The sequence below is a fragment of the Herpailurus yagouaroundi genome, unplaced genomic scaffold, assembly GCF_014898765.1.
Source record: "Herpailurus yagouaroundi ecotype Mexico unplaced genomic scaffold, PumYag 141, whole genome shotgun sequence".
NCBI classification, from domain to species: domain Eukaryota; kingdom Metazoa; phylum Chordata; class Mammalia; order Carnivora; family Felidae; genus Herpailurus; species Herpailurus yagouaroundi.
Genome location: NW_024412396.1, coordinates 4,214,318 through 4,223,375, shown reverse-complemented (window position 1 = coordinate 4,223,375; position 9,058 = coordinate 4,214,318). Strand labels below are relative to the sequence as shown.

At 48.0% G+C, this 9,058-nt stretch overlaps 1 protein-coding gene across 2 annotated transcripts in view; it reads left to right on the top strand.

Moving 5' to 3' along the window:
* The first annotated feature begins 741 nt into the window (after positions 1-741).
* Positions 742-9,058, top strand: part of STXBP6 (syntaxin binding protein 6) — a 254,042-nt gene continuing 245,725 nt past the window's right edge. The window contains exon 1 of one of the 2 annotated variants that reach the window (XM_040476834.1): positions 742-1,023. The gene's annotated coding sequence lies outside the window, so the exon portion shown is untranslated. Of the gene's footprint in view, positions 1,024-1,403; positions 1,565-9,058 lie in introns of those variants that run through there. The other variant, XM_040476833.1, reaches the window with a different exon arrangement.

Sequence of the window (9,058 nt, the reverse complement as noted above, 5' to 3'; positions counted from 1 at the left end):
AAAGAAAGAAAGAAAGAAAGAAAGAAAGAAAGAAAGAAAGAAAGAAAATGCAGCAATCACAATCCTCAAATTAGCTCTCTCAGGCTGAGCAGGGAAGGAACCCAGATATATTTCGTTTGGTCCAGTGTTGTTAAAAAAAAAATTGCACTTGTATCAATGATGTAAAAATCAGGATGTTATACATGAAAAAAAATCGAAATCTTTGTCATTTCTTGAAAAATCAGAAAATCTAGCAAAGGTAGGCCCGAATTGTTCCATGACAGCACTGGGCGTTTAGAACTTCTCTGCCTCCTGGCTGGGTCACTTATTTGCATTACCTGCCATGCCCCGTTAGCTCTTTGAGTTTGGACCTTAGGCTTGAGTGCACTGGATAAAACACATCTGCTGGATCCACTCCTTCTCTCCTGGATAATAAATGCTTCCTTGTCCTTTCCAGTAGAGTCTTGCAGAGAGGCTCACGGAAGCCGCTCACCTTTCCAGCCCACAAACTTCTCACAACCCGTGAAACTTGCACTGCCCTCCGCACCCTGTTTTTCCCCAGCCCTCTGCTCCAGGGCCCCCTCTCCTGCGCTGGCCCATCCTTCCCTCCTCCAGCCCCACACCCTGCGGTCGGGAGCCCGGGGCGGGTCTCCGGGCCACCACCGCAGCTCTCTGCCCCGGGCCAGGGCGCTCGGGCTCGCCCACGGCGGCACTGGGCATGCTCAGAGGCGGCCGCGGGGGCAGGTTTGCTTCGCAGGCGCTCGCACTCGGCGGCGGGCGGGCGCGCGGCTGCAGCTGTAGCTCCAGCGCCAGGAGTTGGAGTTGCCGGGAGTTTCCCCCCCCCCCTCCCCACCCCGCCTCCCTCTTGGCGCGCGGCAGCGGGAGCCGGCGCGGGAGCCGCGAGCGGCGCCGAGCCAGCACCCGGGCCGGCGGAGCCTTGTCCGGAGCCCGGAACCCCGCGCGGGGCAGCCCCCGGGGAGGAGCCTCGCCGGCTGGGACGCGTGCCACTCACTGGCACTGCCGGCGCTCGAGCCCGGCTGCAAGGTAGGGCCGGGTCGTGGGGTGCCGGGCGGGCGAGGCAGAGGCCAGGGCGGGGGTGGTGGGGGGGAGATGCGGCTGCTGCGGCCGCGGCGGTCAGGGCGCCCGGCGCTCGGTCCAATGCGGGCGGCCAGGGCAGGGACCCCACTGCGGGGCCGGAGGAGTAGGCAGGCGCCCAGAGAGATGCTTTCAAGTTGGCGGGCGGCGGGAGTGGGGGCTTTGCGCCCCGGCGCAGCTGCTGTGAGCGCAGACAGGGACTCGGTCCTTGGTTTTCCCCAAACCTGGGACCCGGTGTGCGGGTAGGTTTGGGCAAGCCGCGGAGCGGAGCAGTTTCCTCCGAGAAAGTTGAGGATGGAGCCCTTCTTTCGGCACTGTCCCCGCGGTAGGACGAGTCCCGAGGGTGCCGCCCCGAGGCCCCAATGTGGAGGAGCCGAGTGGGTCGCTGCTCCCCTAGGCTGAGTTCCTCCACCCCTGGCTGAAATCTGCGAATCACCCGATCTTCGCTTCTCTGGCGTCTTCTAGGAAAACCATTCATGCCAAAACTGAGGTAGGCGTCTGAGCGGCACGGCTCCCTGCCTCCAGGGCTTGTCGCCGGGCTCTGCCCCTTCCCCAACCTCCGACGTGGCGAAGGGCTCCCCGTTCCGAGTCCGCGCTGGTAGCGCGCGCCGGGGCAACATGGGGCAACGTGGCTGGGGTAGGTGGATGATAGAGTTTTTCCTCCAGCCTTTCCTCAGGTTTACAGCACCCCACCAGTCCTACCCTGTTCATCTTCGCAGAGGACAGGACTTGAAAGGAAGGGCCAGGTGGAGAATTTGAGTTCACATTCTGAACCTTAGGAGAGGGTGCCTGGATCGTATCTGCCTTGGGCTCTGGCCCCAGGACTTCATAAGGAATTCTCTCCTTTCTTATTCTTCCCCAGGGACTGGGTGGCAAAGAATAGGGCCAGTGGGTCTACCAGGACGCCCGCCTCGTTCCTCGGGCTCCTAAGATAGATTTGCAGGCCACCCCAGGACCCTGAAACTGGCATTGTGCAGATTGCCAGAGTGTGGAGGATGCTGCCGCTTTCTCCTGGCTCCACTTTTTTCACTTCTTGTTTTGAGTTTTGGGGTTTTGCCTGCACACGAGTCAGAGCTGCGCTGTCATAACCCCGGGTGGTGTGTGTTGGGGGGGGAGGGTGTGGAGAGTGGCGGTAGAGAAGCTTCAGCCAGGCAGTGAGCGGCTGTTCGCCTCAGAGGCTCCTAGTGGGAGTTGGTCCAGAAATGATTATGCAGGCTAGAAATATGCCTCTCTCTCTCTCTCTCTCTGTCTCTCTCTCTCTGTTTCTCTCTCTCTTTTTTGGCTGAACACCTTGGCTGTTGGGTTTGTGTGTTAAGTTCTTAAAGGGGCACCCACACATCGCTCAAGTGCCATGTTGTAGGGGCTGATCGTTTTTCTGCTGCACGTTTGTTTTTTCTTTGCTGTTTCCTCAGGGTGAATCTGCTTTGGGGCAGATTTCCAGCTGTGGGAATCACATGGTGTGGGTACACAGGTTCTAGAGTCAGACCTGAGGTCAAGTTTTAGCTTTACAGCTGATGATGGTGCCGATAGACAAATAGCCACTCTGAGCTTGTTTCCTCTAGTGTCAGATGGAGACACTGAGTGACCTCGTCTCCTTTCATTGCAGGGTTGTTGTGAGACTTGGATAAGATAATAGAAATGAAAGTTCTGAGAAAACTTGGAAGCACCTTTCATGTCCTATTGTGGCTACGCTCTTCACTCAGTGTTTCTGAATTAACTAATTCTTTCCATTTTAACAGGACACCTAAGCCTTCTGCCCTCTACCCATTCCTCACCAAGAGGTTTAGTTGCTCAGGCCTTTGAAAGTAGCTGTTTATCTTTTTTCTTTGTATTGTTTCCCTAAAATCCACCTCTCTTGATTTTAAGGGTTGAGGCTCTAGTCCTCATATTTATTTGAGGGAAGCAGCATGGTGTAGATTAGGAGATCTCCAGGGTTGCCTTATCAATGTTCAGAGTCCTGGCCCCCCACATTGGCTTGTCAGCAAGACCCCTGTTAGACAAATACAGTTGATGAGTCAGCAGACCCTGGGCTGGAGCTCTGCCTTGGCCTCTAAGTGACCTTGAACTAAAGACTCACCCTTTCATCAGTCTATGAGGTTACGAGCCAATATTCATCAGACAGGAACAGGTGGGATTTCCTCTCACTCAGTTAATAAGGGCTTGATCAGGCTCCTGAGCCCCCCACGTGCTGCATCTTTCCTAATCCTGGGACAGAAGTTCTCCAGCATGAGCACTGAAGTCAACTGGAGGGCTTGTTAGGGGCACCTGGCTGGCTCAGCCAGTGGAGTATGAAGACTCTTGATCTTGGGGTTGTGAGTTCAGGCCCCACGTTGGGTCTAGAGAGTACTTAAAAAAATAAATAAAAATCTTAAAACAAACAAACAAAACACAAAGATTGCTGGGCTGCACTGCTTAGAGTATCTGATTCTCTAGGTCTAGGGTTGAGGGAAGGGGGTCCAAGAATTTGCATCACCAGCTAGCTCCCGATGATGCCAATGCTGCTCGTCCGGATCCCACGCCAATAGAATCACTGACGTACTAGGTAAGAGACAGTAAGAGAGAGGTGAGGTTTGTTCTAAAATAGCATTATTTTAATACCACACGTACAGAGATAGGGTGCTTTAGGAACTTGCCTGAAGCAGTTTATATTTCCAATACCTGTGCCACTTACCATTGTCCAGTTTTAATAATTCTGATTGCTCTTCATTTTTTTTAAGTTTATTTATTTATTTTGACAGAGAGAAAAAGCACAAGTAGGGGAGGGGCAGAGAAAGAGAGGGAGAGAGAGGGAATCCCAAGCAGGTTCCTTATTGTCAGCACAGATCCGTACACAGGGCTCAATCTCACAAACCGTGAGATCATGACCTGAGCCTCCATCAAGAGTCAGAAGCTTAAGGGACTGGGCCACCCAGGCGTGCCGCAACCCCTCCCTGATTGCTCTTTCAATGAGTGGATTTTACACAAAAAAGGTGGGATTCCCCCTTCTTTTCACACTGTGTAATACTCAGGTTTCTAGGTCACTCTTGAGTAGACTGAGATCTGTGACCTTGATATTGATAAATCTAGCAACTGCCCTATTCCTTTCCTAGGGGATCTCAGACATTTTTGCAGAGGGGTTGCATAAAGTTATGGCAGCTTGAACCTTAAGACTGGAGAACAGGTTGAATTGCCATAAGCAAATTTTAATAAAACTGACAATGTGGTGCCTTCTCTGAATGGACAGCGTACCCAGGACAGGAGGCAGGGGGAGGTGAAGGATACTCCCTGACAGAAGTTCTGTGGTGGTCAGACCTGGCAAAGGCCTTCCATTCCTTCTGTCAAATGGTGGTGTTGGCAGTGACCGAGATCCTCTCTCACTCTGTGGGGGAGGAAGGCCAACTTGTACGGGAAGCCGTGCTGTATCAGTGCCTCTCTGTGTCCTTTCACTGATAATCAAGCACTGGTTGGGCACAGCCCAATCTTAAGTTCTTCTCCTTGTCCCCCAAGCTAGGGTGTTGGGGTGAGAGCTCACCAGGACTAGTAGTGGCCTTGAACTTCAGCTGCTTTGTATCAGAGAGGCCTTGGGAGAGAGCCTGCGTGAGTCAGGAGGGCGCCTGAGATGCCATCCTAGAGAAAGAATAAGGTCATGTAGCACCCAAACCACTCGGCGTAAGAGGAGGTCAGCACTTGAACACATTCTCGTGTTGCTGTGCCAGATGGAAGCCAGCCTGACCATCGTGCTTTATCTTAGCTTTCCATTTGTGCTTTGTTTTAGTTTTAAAATGATTAGCACTAAAGAGACCTGTCAGTAAAATCAGAAACCTATTCAAAAACTCAAGTGTACCATTTAGTGTTTTAGTAGATAAAACCGCAAGGCCCATGCCTGTCTTCCTGATGGTAATCAACCCTCAGTGAAGGAACCACCTTCCGGTTGTAATTCTTAAGATTCACTCACTCATTTAAATAGTTTCTCCTACTTAACATGAGTAGGGAACGTTTCTATTTTAAAATTCTTTCCCATAACTTGATGTTTATATTTTGGGTGTTACCCCTACTTTTCACTGCTAGAATTTTTTTCCAGTGTGGGGGAGGCTTCTTTCCTTATCACCGTCGTTAGCTTTTCTTAGTGCGTGACCGCTTGGTATCTTCATTCCCTTGGATAAGTCTGTTGTGAGACATTTGTGATACTTTCTTTATCTTTGATCCTCGGGGCTGTTGGTCCTGGGTCATAGAGAATCACAGCCCATTCCTGAACACTGTTCCCCACCACCTTCCTAGAGCCTGCTTCAACTAAAACTCGGGTTGTAGGGCACTAGCTCGATTCTAAGATGCATTGGATCCGCACCCCCCCACCCCCGCCCCGCCACCGGGCAGTTCATCATTTTCCAAATTCAGAAATCTGGATGGGTCTTCAAAGTTATGAACACCTTTAATATATGGTTTTCTTTTCTGTTTTTCTATAAACTGACGTGCAAATAGAGCAACTTCCAATTGACAACATTCTAAAACAAAACAAATTTGGTTCCTTACGCCAGTAGAAAATAGTTTCTACCCCGTGCTGTCCAGCTGATAGAATTAAGTAGCAATTGAATTAGTTCAGCAGTTTCCAGAGTACTTCCTCAGAAGAGTCAAAAGAATGCTATCAGGGAGGCGTTAATAGGTGTGCTCTTGAAAAGGGCAGATCAATTTGGAAGCTCTGCCTGTTATTTTTCCCTCTTAGAGATTCCCACCATGTGCATCATCATATCAAAGTCTCTCAGAAGTACTAGAGTTAACAGTCCCAACAATTGCGTTTATTCAATTAAACGCTTCCCAGAACACATTTTTGAGGTTATGTGTGGATCTTCTAGTATTCCATTACCAAATGAGCACATTCCCTCAATTGTGATATGTTATTTAACATCAACTATGGATGGAGTGGTTTCACCTAGTATATAGGGGCATTCACTGAGCATGAATATTCATTGATTAATGGCTCTATATGTGATTACTGTTTTTTTTTATTTCAGGGTAAAGAGAAGCCATTGTAAGCTATGGTGGCTAGGAAAATCTCCATGGAGGGGATAGACTGAAAATATAAATGATGGGTGGTTGTACTTTTGTAGAGAAGAGAAGGGCATTGTAGGTTGGTGGCATAATGTGGTGGTGGTCAAAGAACCTGTTCTTTCTGGATTCTGTGAATTCACTATAGTAGCCATGAGTTCTGGTGACCACGGGCGAGCTGCTTGTAGATAAAGAGGAGGGGAGGCACGATATTCTGGTTGAATACATGGGATATCAAGAGAGAAAGTATTTCTAGGCCTTTCGAGGAAAGTTGGTCCAAGTACGGAGGGAAGTCCAGCTAAAGAGTCTTGGGTATTTGGGAGATGAGCTTTCCAGGAAGAGGGGTTGTGACTGGAGTTTCAGAAAACAGCACAAAGAAAGAACTCTTACAGTTCAACAGTAAAAAGGCAACCCAATTTTAAAATGGACAAAGACTTCAAATAGACAGCTCTTCAAAGAAGATACACAGATGGTCAATGAGCAAATGAAAAGATGCTCAACACCATTTAGTCATTGGGGAAATACATCAAAACCACAATGAGATACCACCTCACACCCATCAGGATGGCTGTGATCAAAAAGACATGTAATAACTGTTGGTGAGGATGTGGAGAAATCGGAACTTTCCTATAACGTTGGTGGTGGGAATGTAAAATAGCACAGCCACTTTGGAAAACAAGTGGTTCCTCAAAATGTTAGACACAGACGTACCTCATGACCAGTTTCACTCCTAGGTATATACCCCAGAGAACAGAAAATGTGTTCACACAAACATTTGTACACAGATGTTCACAATAGCATGACTCGTAATAGCCAAAAAGTGGAAACAACCCAAATGTCCACCAGTGGATCAATGGATAAACTGTGGTGTATCCATACAATGGAATACTGTTCAGCCATGAAAAGGAATGAAGTTTGATTCATGCTACACGGATGAATCTTGAAAACATGCTATATGAAAGAGGCCAGACACCAAAGGCCACATGTGTATGATCCCATTTATATGAAATGTCCAGAATAGGTGAATCTATAGTGTCAGAAGGTACATTGCTGGTTGCCAGGAGCTGGGGGGAGGGAGGAGGGGAATAACTCTTGATGTTATTCCTTTGATGTTATCCCAAAAGCCTTCCTTTTGGGGTGCTGAAAACATTCTGGAATTAGAGAATGGTGATGATTATACAACTTTGTGAATAGTCTAACAACTGTTGAATTGTACACTCCAAAAGGGTTAATTGTATGGTGTATAAATTATGTCACAAAAAAAAAAAAAAAAAGTAGCAAGAAGGCTCCTGGCTGGAGCTAAAGGAGAAAAATGAGAAAAAAAGTGGTGAGAGAGATCTAGGAATCGGGTATTCGTTTCAGGCCAGATTTTCTCTGTGGGGGGAAAATATCTAGATAATTCCTTCATCCTTGCTTGTCTTTGGGTCTTCTAGGATTTTCCTGTTGCTCTTTGTTGCAAAAGTCCTTTCCCTGAATTAAAAGCGTTTTGTGCCAACTTGCTCCCTGAGTCAGTGGGATGGTTTTTGTGGCAGATGTGCCTTGTGATCTTCAGAGTGGAGAATGTTCCCGGACTTCCCTCCAGAGGCGAATTCCATATTTAGGCTTCCTGGTTGCGAACCACCAAAGGGTGATAGGTTGTGCTGACTTGGCAGTTAATCTTTAGGTTCTCCCTTAAGATTTGACCGTAGTGTCCTCTTCCAGTTTGTCTGTGGAGCTCTGTCAAGACTTCCCCTTTAAAAAAAAAAAAATCTCTGTATTAAGCAGGGTTTAGGTGCCACTGCTGGCACCACACCAGCATCAAAGTGTTTGGACCCCAAAGTCATAATACTAAATGAGCCTTTAATGTCACCGAGGCGAGGCTGCCATCCCCTTGATAGAGATGTTTCTCCTCTCTTTAGTGGTGAGATGTAGCTGGGCTTCTCAGACTCGTGGGCAGCAGCACTGGGGATCTCGTTAAGGTGCTGAATTTGATTCAGCAGGCCTGGGTTGGGGCCTGAGATCCTGCTGTTTTAACAAGCTCCCCGTTGATGTGGTTGCTGCTGGTCCACGGACCACTCTGAGTAGAAGCTGATGCAGCGTGGAGCAGGTGGCTTTGGACTAGGACAGAGCTGAACAGGAGCTGTGGCAGAGCCACCAGTTTGCTCAGGGAACTTGGGGGCAAGGTAAGTAACATGGGAGAGACAACTTTCTTTATTATTTTTTTTAATCTATATTCAAGTTAATATACAGTATAGTCGTGGCTTCAAGAGTAGAGCCCTGTGATTGCTTTCTGACATATGACAATGCTCATCCCCAAAAGTGCCCTCTTTAATGCCTGTCACCCATTTAATACCCACCCCCCACTCCAGCAGCCTTCAGTTTGTTCTCTGTATTTAAGAGTCTCTTATGGTTTCTTCCCTCTCTTGTTTTTATCTTATTTTTGCTTCCCTTCCCCTATGTTCATCTGTTGAGTTTCTCAAATTACACATATGAGTGAAATCATATGCTATCTTTCCCTGATTTGTTTTGCTCAGCATAATACACTCAAGTTCCAACCACATTGTTGCAAATGGCAAGATTTCATTCTTTTTCATCTCCAAGTGGTATTCCATTGTGTGTGTATGACATCTTCTTTATCCATTCATCAGTTGATGGACATTGGGACTCTTTCCATAATTTGAGCCACAGCTTTCTTACCCGTCAGATCAGAGTAAGACCTAGCGCGTAGAAAAGTACGCACCACAATGTGCCTGGAATGTCACATATTTGCCTTTTCCTTCCCTCAAGGGCTGAGAATTCCACAATTAAGACTAAAGGAAAAATATATATGGAAGAAAGCCAAGGGCTTCACAGAGTGTTTGATTTGTGTGGATGCAATGGAGAGAGGATATAGGGGACAAGGTATGAATCCTAGTCCTCGGGGCAACATTAATTTGCTTATTGGTCTTCAAATGAGCATAACTTTGGTAAAGTCACTGTGCTA